Source organism: Pholis gunnellus (assembly GCF_910591455.1).
Source record: "Pholis gunnellus genome assembly, chromosome: 10".
Lineage (NCBI taxonomy): Eukaryota > Metazoa > Chordata > Actinopteri > Perciformes > Pholidae > Pholis > Pholis gunnellus.
The window spans coordinates 13,998,991-14,014,443 of record NC_136537.1 but is presented as its reverse complement, the minus strand read 5'-3'; positions in this window follow the sequence as shown (position 1 = coordinate 14,014,443).

Sequence of the window (15,453 nt, the reverse complement as noted above, 5' to 3'; positions counted from 1 at the left end):
TTTAAGTACATCTATACAAAAAAATGTGTCTGCAATACATGTATTGTATGAGAATAGGGTGCATTTTTGGCTCCGTTGCACGTTGGATCTTTTTCACCTGTTAGGTTGGACTCAAGATTTAGATGAACTGGAGGTCTACTGTAGCCCTGCACTGCACCAACTAAAGAAGCTGCAATAAGCACAACCGGCCCTTGAATCAGCCTAAGAGAAGCTCAGATGGACCCACAGGACTCTCATTACACCCACCTTCATTATTAACACACACTCCAACATATATGGTGCCTCAGGACAGCAGTGTGTGCGCTTCAGGTCTTGTTTACATGACTTAATGACCTCTATGTTAATACATGTTCCATGATGTTAATGATGCCATAGCTCAGCTCTGACTCTTCCCATGTAGGCCAACATGGGAGTTGCAGTGGAGAGTGATGGAGGAGAGATGGGAGGAAACCAGGAGCTGTAGTTAAAAGGAAGTGTGCATGCATGACTTGTCGGGGGGGGGACGTCAGTCACAGCTGGGCTCAAGCTTCCTGCGAGGATATTCTGTTGTGACGTTTAAAGACACTTCTGGAGCTTTCTCTGTGTGTGTGTGTGTGTGTGTGTCCTTTGCACATGTGGCTGAGCGGGGATCAGCACTGCAGGGGATATCTTCTTCTTGCAGGACTGTGTGTGTGTGTGTGTGAGATAGACAGTTGCTATCAGCAGGTTGTCTCAAAGGGAGGCGGTGGAGGAGGCAATGGTGTGTTGAGGTTTTAATTTCCCCCAGAGGGGACGTTGTCACTCCATCGCTGCCACTGACACCCTGAGCATCCCGAGCCTAAGTGGGGTGGAGGTCTGGAGTGGACTTCTAGACCTCCAGGGCAACGTTTGCTGCTCACACCCAGGGACGAGCTCTAAAAGTGGGTTTCTCTCGCCGCTGTGTCTGGGCAGATGGGTCTTGATGCTGTAAGCTTTTGTTTTGGTGTGTTGAGTTGTCATACAGCAGTACTGTTGTAGTGTTTGTGTGTCATTCCACGGGTTATGTGTGGTGTATGTAAGTGCTGGAACTTACATGGGTATTGTCATATTATGCAAACACGTTATGACACTAAAAATGTCATCGCAAGAAAGTGAGCAACTGCTGAGCGCTTGTGCTTTTTGTATGTGTACAGATTTTGGCATATTGGTTCTTTCTCTCCTCAGTGTTGAGATGCCTCCTTTGTTCTCACCATCTCTGAGTCTGTTGTTGTAGCCGTATCAGTCCATCTCAGTGCCTGTTATATTTAGAGGCAAACCATTATCAGAGCTTACAGCTGGCCGCCTGTGATTTAATTCTGACAGATCTACTGCGTTCAAAGCAATCTTCTCTCTCTCCTCGCTCATTTTTCTGCCACCCCCTCTCTCTCTTTCTCTCTCTGGCCTCTCTTTTCTCTTCTCTCCATCTCTTCTTCTTTACACTTTCTATATTACTTTCACCACTTTAAGCCAATCTCGGTTCTCCCCCCCCCCCCCTTTATACATCTTAAGCTCTCAATTTCAACTCAGTCTCTTTTATACAATCCTCATATTCTCCTTTCATCTTTACCATTTTCCCACCCAAGTAGTTTATATTACTGACTCTTTTCTTTGCCCCCTTTTTCAGTTCAATTTGAAGCGCTTTATTGCAGCCCCTCTTGTTTCTTCTCTCCTCCAGTCTAGTTGTATTTCAATTGTCTCCACATCTCATCCACAGTGCCCATCAGGTGCGCTCCGCCTCCTACCAGGTAGAGAAACCAAGAGCTTCATCACTTTGAGCAAATCCACATTGAAACGAACATCAAACAGCGCAACTTCTAATTTGGGAAGAGACAAGCAATTAGTTGCTGTTACATCCTTGAATCTGTGTGCAAAGGCAACCCTAATCTCATTAGTCATGAACAATGGGGCGGTAATAGAGAAGCATGTTTATGCAAATTCCCCCACACAGTAATTTCCTTCATGCTTAATAGCCAAAACAGCGGTGGCGCCTCAGAAAACAATCCTCCCCCCTCTTTTCCTCCGCTCAACCGTTTGACTTGCTTTTATTTCCCCCCACCTCTCCTCTTTTCCTTCTTCTTGTTTTCTTTATCCCACCTTCCTCTGCTTTCATGAAGTGTGGACCTTCAGAGTCCGTGGACAAGTATTCATGTCAGTCCCAGTTTGACGGCAACAACCCTGAGATTGTTTGGGACTTTTACATCCCCCAGCTCCTTCCCTTTGTCCTCCATCAATTCTCTCCACTTCTTCTGTTTGTTATGCCTTTAATTTGCATTTTTATTGTTTCATTGCTTGCCTCTCTCTACCACCCGTTGTCTGTTTACATCTATTTCTTCATTTCTCCTCTTAACTTTGCTGTTATTGCGTTTTTTCCCCCTGTTGCATGCTCGCCCTTAGTCCAGTATATGTGATGTGGACTAAATATAGCCCAGAAGGACGTTATAGGATTATGTCTCTGCATCCTCTTCCTGCTTTCTTCTCTGCTCCTTTGCTCCTCTTTCAGTTCCTTTCTTCTCTCTTTTAGTCTCTCTATTTCTCTCTCTCTCTTAGTTTCAGGTGATGATGATAGTGTGTAAAGCTTGGTCAGGATGGATTAGAGGCCTGTTGAAAGTCAACAGCATGTGATGCCTCACAAGATTGAGAAAACACAACTTGATCAATTCATTGGCAGTCCTGCTGTCAGGCTGGAGGGATGTTGATGAGTTAAGATTTGGGTCAAAGCAATCAATAAAGAAGAGGATCTTTAGATATATACCAATATATCTATATTAACATTAGGTGTTGTATTGTTGTAGAAGTACTGCAGTGGCAGAGAGTAACTCGATACATTTACTCGAGTACTGGATAATTCTGGGGTATCTGTTGTTCAGTGTCTCCATTTTGTGCAACCGTTGACTCCACGTTTCCACCAGTTCCTTCACAGATTAACACTTGACATGCAAAATGTGTGATGATCTTTAAAATAAGATCAATTGTTATTGCCTTGTAAAATGGTATCCTTGTTTCAGCACAAACTCAGTTATGAGTCCATTACATTCATAACATGACAAGTCAAAGTAGAACACTGCCAGGATCCAAAATACATGGAAAATACGGGCTCCTATTAAAAATGGACAAATCCTTGATCCCATACTCGCACACAATATTATTATAGAACAGTTCTACATGATCACTGATTCACTAGTTCCTTATTTATACAAACAATATAGAATTATTATAAAGTCTATTAATTGATTTTATTATTAATTAACTTTTTATGTGCCTTTTTCATTTCAAGTCTATGTATGCCTGTAAACCACTGAAACTATTAATAATTCAAGGTTATATTTAAGTTAAGGTTTCAAATACTTCACCTACATTTAATAACCTTGCTGTTCATATTGTTAAAAAATGTATATGATACAATACCATAGATGGTTTTTTATGCAGCAATCAGCTCGTATTTGTATTTGAAGTGTCTAATGTTCCGTCCCTTGTTTATCGTTTCCCTTAAACAGGTAAATTAAAAAGATAAAAAATACAAAAAGGGCACAAATAGCAAACAAAAGACACATTGACTACATTAACTATATCTACATTAACAAGTATATCCTATTTGTAATGATGGTGGTCCCATTTTGAAAACAAATCATTTTTTAATGTACTTTTTTTCAACTGATGAGGAGTATGTATGTGTTACTGCATAAGGGCTGTGGGAGGGGTTGAAGGAGTGTGTGTGTGTGTGTGTGTGTGTGTGTGTGTGTGTGTGTGTGTGTTTGCCTAGAGAGAGAAAAAGAGCGAGCTCGGTGTGTTTGCTCTGCATCGTGGGGAGCTGTCTATTGTCACTGGTGCTGAAGGTGGATTACTGCTTTCCCACTTAAAAGCGACGATGCATTTGATAAGCAGGAGGGAAGAAAAGAAGACGAAGAGGGAGAAAACCAAGAAAAGCTCATGAGACTTCTTCATCACTGCCTCCCCAGAGGCTGCCTGCAGATTGGAAGGAAGTTTCTTGGAAACGTGGATTGTAAGAGCACCTCTAACAAGCTTTAGTTGTCTTACTTGGACACACTTCCCCTCTCTATTACTCACTACCTTTCTGTCAAGCAGTCACTAATTTGACTCATTCAGAGGTGGGATGGGGAAGGTGGAGGAGGGGAAAGCAAGGGAAGATCACCGTTTCTTTTTTTTCCGTCTCCCTCCAGCTCAGCAGGACGAAAGGTGACGCTATAAGAGGAGCTCTCTCTCTCCTCTGACTCCTTCGCTCTGTTGGATTCATACACCCCACCAGAAGAAGTTGTATTGATTGCCACTTCGACTTGAGAGTGCTGCTTTAGACCTGGAAACCCTTGTCCTGTCCGCCGTGTCCCAGGTCGCTTCCAGGATGGCGGGTTGTGCCAAGCGCTGCAAACAGGGACTTGTCAAGTTTGCTTTGTCCCTGCACAAACTGGTCACTGGGACTCTCATCAAAGGTGGTAAGTGCTTGAATGTGTCTTTATTGCTTTGTGTTTGTGCAAGCGCAAATTTGTGTTTATGTGTGTAAGTTCTTCTACAGTTGCGAGCTCCGAAAGTAAACCCAAGTGTGTTGTGAACAGTTTTATTGCAGCAGGCAAGGCCGTACATTTGCATCAATGTCAGACGAGCAGAAGTGAAAGTCCAATTCCCCTCATCTTTCATCTTCAGCTCGTACAACTCTTTACTCTCCTCTGCATCTACTCTTGTCTGCAGTTGACCTCGTTCTGTTCAGTGTGTTCTCCAGAGAGGGGACCGAAGGAGACAGGGATGAAGGGAGGAGGCAGCGAACAGAGAGGAGAGATAAAGTTGATATAGGACAGACTGTGTGTGTGTGTGTGTGTGTGTGTGATGAATGTGAGGTATAAAACATGTCGGTGTGGCATCGGGGAAAAGAAGCCGTACACACACGATGCTGAGAGGAAGGGAAGGGTTTTACTGATGTGATTCATTAGTTGTTATTTGGCGTGTGTGCATCCATGGTTCGGGGCCTGTATGCAGGGGTCCTGTGTTTATTTGTGTGTCCATGCATTAGAGTGTATTTTTTAATCATTCTGGTGCTTTTTTTTGTTGAAGCAGTGCAAGGGAATACACACAAAGCTTCAGAAACTGTATGCAGCACAGCAGCAGCCTGGAGGCACACGCAAAAATCACACACACTTACAATATACTGCTCTTTGAGCCAATTGACATTTTGTCCGGAGGGATGGGAAACATCATAGAAGTCAGTCACACACATACATCCGACGCACAAAGACATACTCACTCACACACATGTTTGAGGATGGTTCAAGCATTCCGTCACAGTGGGTAGAATTGCCCACAAGGTATCACACACGTACACACACACACACACACACACACACACACACACACACATTCGTAATGAAGGAGCTGCTGCTGAGGTTTGGTTGCGTAAGAAATTACTACTTAGAAGAAAATTCATGGTCAAAACAGGAAGCAGCAGTAAGCATGAACAGAAAGTCTTTCTCTATCACACACTAAGAAACTAAATACACGCTTGCCCAACAGCACTTAGAAGCACACACACACACACACACACACACACACCCACACATGCACAGATATGTAAAAAACACACACTGCACTAATACACTCACACAGGGTTGGAATATTTATTTGTTCTATACCTCAATTTTCCAGATAGCTGATGAAGGTCAGATAACACAAATGCTGCATCTGTAATGTGTGTATGAAAGTTAGGAGAATGTGCAGGAGCTTCTTAAAGGACTTTGATTCATTGATTTAGTACTGCAGTGAGAGATTTTAAAAACAAACAATGGTCAAAACAGAAACAGAAGAGGCCAAGACATGAGTTTCCTTACATCTGACACCTTCCATGATGCAACTTGTTAGCATCTTTCATTAGACCCTCTTAGACCCCCACGTCTTTCAAGCCCTACACTCCTGCAGGCTGTGAGGTCCACTTTTCCCATGTGACAGTGTGCTCCTCGACAAGAAGTGTTTCTTGTATTTACCTCTGAGAGAGAACAGAAGTCGCTCCCTTTAGGTACTGGAAGCAAAAATACAAAGAATCAACCTCCATAAAGGCCAAGGGACAACACTTAAACTCCAAATATTAAATATAACCCGTACCTTTAAAGTTCATGTAGGATTAATTAGAATAAGATGTGTCAATGACTGTACATTTCAAGATATAGATCCATTCACGACCAGCACAGCCACCAATTTTCTTTCTTCACTAAGATGCCGACATTAAAGGTTAAATAGAGCCATTACTTTCTGTAGCTGAAGGGCCTGTCAGCCTTTTCTACACTTCACTGTGATCTTTAACAGTCTGCATTGTAGGAAACTTGTAAGAGCAACGTTAATATATTCACATCTCCAGTAGCAACAGGAGCTCCATGAAAACTACTGAGAAAATACAGACGTTTAGTTTATTCAGTGGACTGAAAGACAATGCAAATACAGGTATGCTCACAGTATTTAGATCTGTGTAGAATGACTATCAGAGCAGCATTGACCTCTGCTGGTAGCACTGAGAAAATACAGATTATTAGACAGAAAATCACATATGCTAACCTGATGGGTTCATAGCAATTCATAGCACATATGTGCTGTATACCAAAGTACCCACTGTTAATTAAAGTCCCTAAAACTCAGAGACGTGTAGATTTTAAAACAGCACAAATGACTCATTATCCAAACGTTTAAAATGAGAGAAAGTCAAAATGATTTGAGAGGACTTTGCATGCTGGTGGGACTAATGTAAAAAAACGATGTATTTCAGTTAAAGGGGTTAGGAATGGAAAATCTCGAGGAACCTAAAATGTGTAGCACACTTAGTTAGTTTAAAAATGTTTGTAAGTAATTTACTGGACAATACAAAAAGGTAAAGACGTGGCTTGGTAGGTATCATGTAAAATGTTGTGTGTACTTTTTAACATCAAATAGGTTGTGTATTGGCAAAAGTGTGCAACAAACTGTGTAAATCTTAATGCCATGTTTTCTACTGTACTGTTGAGTAATTGTTATTTTTTCAATTTCAACATTCATGTTGAAAAGATCTTAATTTAGACCCTAAATTATATTTTTGCTTCCTGATTCATCGTAGCAGATCCATTTATCCGCTATGATTCCAGTCAATCTCATTGAGACACTAAAGACATATATTAAAGCTAAAAAATGTAGTAAATATTCTTAAAACACAACCACGCTATGGCTGAATGTCTGATTTGTTTGCTTCTATTTCAAAGAAATCTCAGGCGGGAGCTCACAGACTTATTTTAAGCTCTGCACACTTCCTTAGACCAAATCCCTTTCATCGCCTCCTTTTTCTCTCAGTTCATCTCTCACTTTCTGCTCTGTCCTAAACTTCTCTTCGGATTCTCGTGAACTCTGAAAAACCCAGTAAATATCCTGTCAAGCCATGCCAGCCTGCATGATTTCACTTATCCTTTCCATGCAGGTTGCCCTCTGGTGCCTCCCTCTGGCATACAGGTCCAGCCTGTTTGGCTGCAGAACAGTGTGCTCTGTGTTGGGCTGGGCACATGTGATACGCGGCCGTGGCTCAGACATAGACCGGTTCGATCCCCAGCTCCTCAAGTCTAGTTTAGATCCTGATGGGCAGGTGGCACCGTGCATGGTAACCTCTGCCATCAGTGCATGAATGTGTGAGTGAATGGGTAAATGTTGATGTGTACAGCGCTCTGAGTGACCTGAAGACTAGAAATGCTCCATATAAATGAAAGCTCATTTGACATTCACCACCTGAGGGCAGAGATCAGCAAACAGAACCGTCTTTGGCTGAAAATCCAAAGCACAGAAACACAGAAAATACAAATGAATCCCTTCTTTTCTTCAGCCTCCAGCTACCTGGTATTCGTCTAAATCCAACACATGATCTGTATTGCATCTCATTGTTTGTATGTTTTACCACCTCAAGCAAAAGTTTCGTAAAAAATAACAAACAAATCTGCTTCAACTTTTCCACATCTGTCCCTGGAGTTTCTCTGGTAACCATAAACAAACCCCCTTCAAGAGGAAACAAACGAGAAACTTAAAATGTGCGGACTCCTCTCAGTCTTCAAAGTACTACATGCATTCTTAATCATCCTCATCCTTCCAGCCCGTTCACCGGCTCCACAAGATGAGCTCATTTCTGAAAGGGAAAAAAAAGCTTTTGTTCATTGACAACTTACAAAAGATGACTCCACTGTACATGTTAACTTCAGTGATTGTTATTTGAAAGGTCTTGAATGCCATGGATGATATTTTATTTCTAATTGGAAATGTTTTTCTAAACTTTGCATTTTTTCACCAAATCTCAGTCTTTTCTTCTTTATCGTGAGTTTCTCAGACTGCACAGCAGAGGGCGTCAGATTCCTCCTCCTTTTTTTCCCCCACTACTGAAGTCATTGTGAGAGCAGCTCAGAACCAAATTGAAGTTGAGTCTTAATCAAACAAAGCATTAGATATTCAGCATCTCAAAGTGCTGGCTGATGAAGCAGCTCTTCCTCTCATGGTTAATGAATGATGACGGACACTGAAGTTGAAATTTAAAGCTGTGGGTTCACCCGCATCGGCCACGAGGACTTAGATCCGAAGTGTTCCTCATAAGTGCTGAATGAAACATTTTGCAGCTCCACTTTTTTTTTTCTTCATTAAATATTCCCTTTAGGTCCTCCCTCTTTGGGTCCGGGAGGACTTGGCTTCACTTCAGAGAAGAGAAAGAGTGAAAGTAGGATGGATGAGTAAATGAGAACAGAGAGCTGGGAAGAAGTGTGTATTTGTGTGTATGTGCACGATTGCACTCTTTGCACACATGTAGGTAAGCATGTGTGTATCTTTGTGCACACAAGCTTTGATGTGCGTGTGATGTAGTGTGTGTGCTTTTCCCTGTGTGTGTGTGTGTGTGTGTGTGTGTGTGTGTGTGTGTATGTGTGTGTGTCTGTGCACTGCTGCTTAGCTCCAAAAAAGCTGTCATATCACTTTTAATGCACCGGGGGAGAGTGCATGTTTAATACGAAATATAAGGCATAATAATTCATATGGCAGAGGCTCTCAGGGGAGGGGACACCATTCTGCCCCCCCCCAGCTCTGTAATCAATCCCCAAGCTGCATAAAATGAACACTTCCATCACTCTTTATCTGCTGAGGAGGGAGAAAAAGTGAGACATCGAGAGGCAGAGTCAATGGAGGTGTTTCTATTCAGTTCGCAGAGACAGATTGGGCACTTTTTTTTTTTTTTGAAAGAAATAAGACTTAGCTGCAGTTGGCAAAAATGTAAATAGCATTTTCATCCTGGCGTGTGTCATGTGCTAACTGTCTGCGTCTAGTAATAGTAGTGTCAGGGCTCGAGTACGGTGGCACCCACAGAGAAGCTGAAGATGTCTGTTAAACATTTATGGCAGTAAAACAGTAAATAGTTCACACAAGCTGAAGGGTTAACAGCTTGGTGTTAGTGTGCTTCTTACTGCTTTCTGTCCGTTGCAAGTTCATCTCGAGCTGACTGGCTTTTAAAGAGCTCTGAGAAATGTATCATCTGTGTGTCAACCAGAGGGAGTAGGTTAGATGTTGGCCGCAAAGTGGAGTTTTTCACATCCTGACAGGTGACATAAAGTATGTGGGCGGCGTACAGCAGTGAATCTTCCTGAGAGATTCAATGTGGGACAGGAGAGCAGCAGCCGTGGGCGTGGCCTTGAGGAGAGAAATAGACTGTTGTCTTGGAGAGGAAGCTCAAAACAGTACAGACTCACCCTTACATGTCCCTGTTCTTTCAAACATAACACATGATACCACGATCGGTGCGGTGGGACTGAACACCAATACAAACGCTGTGGCTCAGTGGCAGAGCGGGGTCGTCCTTCAATCAGGGGATCGGCTCCACCAGTCCATGTTAGACGTGTCCTCGGTCAAGACACTTAACCCCAAAAATTGCTCCCCAGTGGGGTGAATGGATATGAATGATTAGTTAGAGTCCTGATAGGCAGGTGGCACTTTGCATGGTAGCCCCTGCCATCGGTGTATTAATGGGTGTGAATGGGTGAATGATGACACGTAGTGTTAAAGCGCTTTGAGTGGTCGGAAGACTAGAAAAGCGCTAAGTACAAGTCCATTTACCATTTAACAAAAAGGTCACAAAAAAACATCTTGTTTTGAATCAGTTAGCGTAACAAATTGCTTTATGACTCTTTTGTAGCCAAAAGCAGTTTTGGTTTGATTTGTCCAGATTTCTGAGGATGGTGAAGATGGCATTTTGTCTATGACGCTTATTGGGGGCTTAAGAATCTACCGCCATGCTAGCATCAGCATGCTCATAATGTCACCTTAATTGTGTTAGCATGCTATTTAGCGCTGAAGTAAAGCGCGCTAATATTTTCTCTATTAGTTGATTAGCTGTTTGGTCTCAAACGTCTGAAAATAATAACAAAATTCCTGTCACAAGTTTCCAGAACCCAAGGTATTTTAGAGAGAGACAAGCTGAAAACACAACACTGTGATATTCTCGCCTCTTACATTGATATGACGTTACCTGTATAAGAAGTGGACGTAGTCCCCGTGACGTCACACGTTGGTAATGGTTTGTGGACTACAGTTTGGCTTTGGAAGCCTCGAGTTTGGCATTTTGGCCGACGCCATCTTGATTTTCGGCCCATGCCATTTTGGCTTCTTGCAGTCAAAAATGACACGAGAGGGTGGAGCTAAGTTAATGCTGAGAAATACATTTTTAGGTGACCAAAATGTGGAAGGGCTAAAGTTGTATGTTGTAAACACGGACACCTCCCAGACTGGACAACTCTGTGTTAGAGACATGTCAATCACAAGGTAACCACGCCCGAAAGCATTTGTATTTATTTTCTCATTTTATCGTTAACTCTTGTATCCATGGCAGGAACTTGTAGGCGTGATGACGTTTTATTTTCCAGTGCTGTGATTTGTCAGTGGTCAGGTCTTGTGGTCTTCATTGTCAATATAATAATAGAGATTATAGATTACAGTCCAAATACCACAGATAATCAGTTTACAATCATACAATACTGAGAAATCTGCAAATTTGAGAAGCTGGAATCAGCAATTTCTTTTGCATTTTACTTAATTCAGAATGATTGATTATGGAAAATGTTGCAGATTAAATGTATTGGATCGATTTATCTATTAATGAATCAACTAGTCATTTCAGCTGTATTGTGAAGAAAAACTCCCAAATAATCCCATTGATTTTTTATTTTTTAATTGTCAGTGTTTTATCACCAGCGAAATTCCATTTACCTCAATTGTTCTGGTTTTACAACAGAAGTTTTAAAATGTGGATAACCAAAAAAAGACTAGCAACATAGCTTAGTACTGATAAAAGTAATTCATTTTTTTGTATTTTGCGTGAAATGATCCTTTTAAGTAAAGATGATTTGTGTCAGCATTTGTAAAAATAGCTCTGGCAGTGTTATCTCACTCGCTGCACATTTATTGCAGTCAGGCCTTGTTGCACAGCTCGGACTAAGTTTGCAGTCAATATAGCAGCAGTTGATCTCAGCAGCATGACACCTCATTCTGTCGGGATGGTTGAGCTTGTCTCCTCCGCTCCTTACTCCAGTAAATCAACCTGTTTGTTCTGATGACTCAGACGACACTGAGCTCGTTTGAGCCAGGTGCAGGTTTCCCTCCTCGTACGTCTCCCTGTTCCGCCATCTTGTTTCTGTCATTTCCCCCACTCGCTCCTTCACTCCATCCACCCCCTCCCTCCTCACCTATCTCCCCTCCATCTACTCTGTCCTAGCAGTTCTCTGCTCTAATTCGCTTCTCCCATTTCCCTCCCTAACCTCCTCCCATCTATCTTACCCTTCACATTCTCCACTCTCATAGTCTCACTCTCTTCTCCGTCCTTCCTGCAGTTTTATTATTATTGCTCCCCCCGTCTCACTTTCTTTACTCGCTCCCTCTCTCCTTCCCTCCCTTCCGCCCTCCCAATCCTCTCTTCTCATCTCCTCTCTTCTGTGTGGTCATCACTGTCACAGTTTCCATCCAGCCTTCGTCTGATAAGACCGGGCAGCGACTGACCAGCCAATTTATTATTCACTGCCTGCTCGGCACATTTCCTCTGCTTGTCAACACCTTCTTTCTCTGCTGTCAAATGCGTTCTGCCTTTCTGTCTAACTCCATCCTTTTCTTCCCTCACCCTCCATCCATTCATTCAGGCAGTCATCTCAATCTAGTAAACGGTCCGTTGTGTAATGGTTAATAAATGATGGGAGAGAGGCGGGCTTGCACTCAGAATGGTCCACAGCACCTCGGACAGGACTGTGTAGCAGCACAGATGATGTCAGGCTTAATGTCTTGGAAGAGTTTGGCCCTCGGCCTAATGTGATGAACCTGTTGCTGCTTAGTGTTATTGCACTGCAAGTGCAGGTCTGCAAAGCTATTTTAGTTTCCTTGTTTAAACCACTTAGACATTAATACCTCAATTACTTTGTCTGTCTGTGTGTGTGTGTGTGTGTGTGTGTGTGTGTGTGTTTATCAGCAGGATATCGCAAAGATTTATGAATTATATTCCTTGAAAGTGATTACAGTAGATATTGGTAAAGATGTCTGGATATATGTGATAAAGTATACGAACCTAAAGTTCCTAAGGTTACTCGCTTTCTTTATGTAACGCTACATTTTACTGATCGATTGCCAAACAATTTTTAATGTGTTTCCAGGAAAGAAGCTTTGGTAATAATTATAGGTAAACTAGAGAATCATCAGTTAGGACACACTTAATTCCAGTTGCTAAGCTAACATAACATTTCCAACAATAAACGAATGAAGAATAAATATTTACCTGGGATTAAACAAAGTAGTCCTTTTAAGGAAATCAACAAGAACGCCAACACAAATAAGCAGTCTCTGAGCTTTCTCTGTTTTCACTCAAATAAGTACCAAATTACAAAGAAAGAAAATTGACAGCATTATGTATCTTTAGGTTGAAGGAACAAAGCCCTGCTGAGGCTGCACTGTAGGAAGTATGACTCTTGTCCATCAGGAGCAAAGGAGGAAGCTGCATTAGAGATCGGATTGTAGAGACCATGTCTGCCTGACAGTGTCTGACTATTAGTGTGAATATTGATCTTTCTCCCTTCTTCTGACTCCTGGTCGCTGACAATGACCTTTTTCAAATTGGTGTTGTGACCTCTTTTGGTCTGATGTTCACAGACAGCTGATGTTGTCTGTTTCCAATGCTCTTTCCCTCCCAGGGTCCATTTTACCCATGTAGTGTCTAAAACAGTTCCAGCAAGTGACAAGTCTTCCTCTCTTGGGTTTGCTATCTTTAAGTTGTAAGCAGAGATCCCACTTATTACAACCGACCACATTTTTTTTTTGCTCAGTTTTTTCTTTTAGACAACTTTGCAGAGACAACAGCCTGTTTTTCACCTTTTCCACTTTTGGGATTTTTCAGTTTATCCAGTGGATTTCCAATGTGTTTGATCAACCAAAGGCTTTCCCTGCACTGATAGATGTATATGTAAACCCTCCACTGAAGTTAAACATCATCACGACAGCAAATCACGCAGTCTTATCTCGTCTGCTCAGCCGAGCTCTCAGAATTTAATCAGCGTTTCAGTGTGTCGCCGCTGTAGTGTGTATTTAAGGAAACCTGTTTTCTCTCAGTTGATGTATTGCCACCTTTACTCGTGGGTGTTTGTATGTGTGCATCTGTGCTTGTGTGTGAAATGTGTTTGCTGTTGTTTGATTTTGATTGGAAGCTGCTGCCAGATCTGCCTCTGTCTGGAGAGAATAGGAGAAGGAGGAGGTGTGTGTGTGTGTGTGTGTGTGTGTTGGGGTAAGCTCTTGCATACCCAAAAAATGTCTCTCACCATTACCCTGCAGTGGTCCTTTTCCTCTCTCTCTGCCTCTCTTCTCGTCTTAATTCTCTTTCTGTCATCCACTCGACACCTCCTCCTCCTTCTCTCTCTTGATTTGTCTCCGTATTGATCCTCAGTGTGCAGCCAGTAGCTTTTAATGAATGGCATGGCCTAATGGCTTTATCATTGGCCTTGATGGCCTCAGCTCAGCCACAGCCATGGCTCGGCTGTAAATTGTTTTCTTAACTCAAGCCACGTGAGGAATTTCAATAGGGGCTGCAGTCGATGGCGTCGGTGCAGCCCGCGGAGTGTAACATAGAGGGCAGCAAGTGGTGAAATAGTGGTTGAAAGATGGGTACATGTGCGAGGTGTACTGGCGCGTCATTCCCCTGGTTGTGTTGTCCTGATTGTGTATCTGTGTGATGGATTTATCAGCAGGCTCGACAGCAAAAACATGTTTGTTACAGCGTGTTAATGCCAGCGCTGACATATTGCAAGGCGGTGTTTCTGCAAATGTAGTGGTGTTCGATGTACCGGGCTTTGTCCGTGACCCACACGCTAGCAGAATAATTACACACACACACACACACATGCAGACACACACCACCTGTCAGTAAATACGTACTCTCCATAGTCAGACTGTTTGCCTGCTGAATAGCAAAGCGGGATGGATCAGTCTAGCCCTTCCTTATCTCCCCTCACCTCTTGCACTCTTCATCCCTCTCTCTCTCTCTCTCTCTTTTTCACCCCCTTCTCTCCCACCCTCACTCTCTCACTTTGCCTCCGTCTCCTCTTTCTCTTCTCGTCCCTTTTTCTGCTCTTCCTCCTCGTAAATTTCTCCCTCCCATTTCCTTCTCTCTCGCAATATCCCTTGAGGTTTGTCCTCCCCTCCCCTCCTCTCGCACAACCCTTCTCTACCATTCCCTCTCCCTCTCTCTGTCTCTGTCTTTTCCTGTGAAACAGTGTGCAATCCCTCTTCTCACACCAGACAGGCAAGGAGACTGAGACAAATAGTAGAGGGGAAAGAAGGAGCAGAGAGAAGCAAAGACAGAGAGAGGCAGATTCGTAAAGAGGCACAGAGGAATTGATGGAATGAGCGGAGGACACTGAGAGAGCGAGAGAGAGAGAGAAGAAGAAGACAGAGGGAAGAGAGAGGGAAGAGGGAAGCGGCAAGAGGGAGGGTCTGCATGGTAAAGAGAGGCAGAACGGAAGTAGGCAGCTTCGGTGACAGCGTAGAGGTAGCTCCAGTGTGCATGTGCGCCAGCTATTTCATTCACACTCTCTTGCTCTCTCTCACACACACACAAACACACACACACATCCTCTCTCTCTCTTTCTCCCCCACTCACTCATTCACTCACACAGACACACGCACACACCCTCGAGCAGAAGCAGCACAGCATCGTGGGTGTGAAGCAGCATGAGACGTGATATCTGTTCTTTTACACACACCGCTGGCCGAGGGACTAACTTAATTACAGCACACCGACCCACTGTACGCGCACTCACTAGCACACCTTGATTATAGGCGGGCAGACACACATACGCACGCACACTCCACCTGTCTGCAGCCAGGAGTCAACATGGGTCTCGTGGTGGGAACCTTTTCCATGCAAACCAAGCAGGTGAACTACCGCAAAGGTAAGAA